The sequence below is a fragment of the Marmota marmota genome, unplaced genomic scaffold (genome assembly GCF_001458135.2).
Source record: "Marmota marmota marmota unplaced genomic scaffold, marMar, whole genome shotgun sequence".
NCBI lineage: Eukaryota > Metazoa > Chordata > Mammalia > Rodentia > Sciuridae > Marmota > Marmota marmota.
The window spans coordinates 25,078,689-25,080,333 of NW_026000229.1; the positions used below are offsets into that span (position 1 = coordinate 25,078,689).

At 42.0% G+C, this 1,645-nt stretch overlaps 1 pseudogene; it reads right to left on the reverse strand.

The window, feature by feature from the left end:
* Positions 1-274: 274 nt before the first annotated feature.
* LOC107137615 lies at positions 275-1,362 on the reverse strand (annotated as a pseudogene).
* Positions 1,363-1,645: the final 283 nt, after the last annotated feature.

The window sequence follows — 1,645 nt, forward strand, 5'->3', positions numbered from 1 at the left end:
ATCTAAATGCTTGCTGCTTAAGTACATCCCACAGTACAACTAACTTGAGAAAAGCTGAAAATTGTTTAAAAGTTACAGTTTACTCAACATTGCTGTTACATCCTGGATGACTGATGTGTTAAAAAATACTGAATCTTAAGTCTTTCAAATAATCTTGATTCCCGCTTATATTGATTAAGCGTTAAGTCACAAGCTTGGATTGCAAAAACTGTTAAACTAAAATTTTGTTTTTTTCTTTAAAAGAAATTGACCAAGAGTCAGTGATCAGGATCAATTACATTCCCCATCCACCACTCATACTGGATATGCTAGACATCCGCCCCATTTTATTCACGTGCATAGATGCATGGCTTCTGCCACTGTAGTAGCTGCTGTTCATTACTGCTTGGCTACCTATGTAATGTTTGATTGCAAATCACTGGAGTTTTCCTGTAAAACATGGTCATATCCACTCATGCTGCTCTGGCCATGACAGTCACCTCCATCACCACCACTCAGCTATTGTTAGCTGGGCCTCCATAACTGGATTGGATTGACAAGCCCATGACTCCTATTATTTGGCTATCATAAGCACTACTATTTTGCTCCTCCTGTAGAATTCAGGGAGATTTCTACATATCTGTGTTGTATCTTTGCTTTGTCTTTTGACATAGCTGCTGCGGCATCTTCATGAGTAGCAAACTCTGCCATCAGGACCAGTCTCAATGTGTACTCTCACAGGATTGAATGGTGAAAAAAAAATTATGTTATTCTCAGTAGTTCTGTAAGATAATTTGTGCATGTATACACAGTGTTCTGTTGTGTTTTGGAAGGTAGAGCCACCATCCTCATATCTGTGATTAGACATTCCTGAAAAACAGTAATCGAGATCTCTTTCAAATCTATCTGACCCAAATCTATAGCCATCATTGTAGCCATTAGAATCATCATAGCCTTGAGAGCCTCCACCCTAAGCATTGTGCCTTATCCTCTCAAAGCAAGTTCCTCTGCCAGTGCTGTCATACCTTCTGCCAGCTCCTGGTCTGTCATAGGGACTTGGCCACTGTGTGGCCACAAGCTTTTGTGACAGATCATAGTGAGTTCTAACTTCAGCCTGACTGCTCTTATTTTGATATACCTGTGCCCTATTCTTTCCTTGTGTTTCTTTAGAGCCTTTTAACCTATTTCCTATGAAGCAAACTGCACGAAGGGCCCCCCACCCCATACTCCTCTCCTGGAAGTCCATTGGCAATGTTATCCCATTCGGCACAATTTCCAATCCTGAGAAGAATTCTTCCCTGCCACATCCATTGGGGAGTCTTCTAAGCCATCACTGGTCTTGTCAGGACTATTTGGACCAGTGTGCTTCAACACCCAATCCATTTCAACGTTGTTTGACTTGAATTCTCCCTCGTATCTGTGTCCCATAGTTTCTCTTCTTTCAGGGCCAATTTGACTTCATCTTCTGATTCAAGTTCAACAAAAGCCTTGCCACTCAGTCTGCCTTCTGTGGTGTACATGAAATGAATACCTTGAGCCTGGTTCAGTGTCCTGGAGTGAGAACATGCAAAGAAATGACTGAGTGGGGATTTCCCACCTGCTATAACTCCTTCTCCCAGGATGACACCCATGTTTGTCATCCAAGTCATACCCAGCTCTCCTGAAG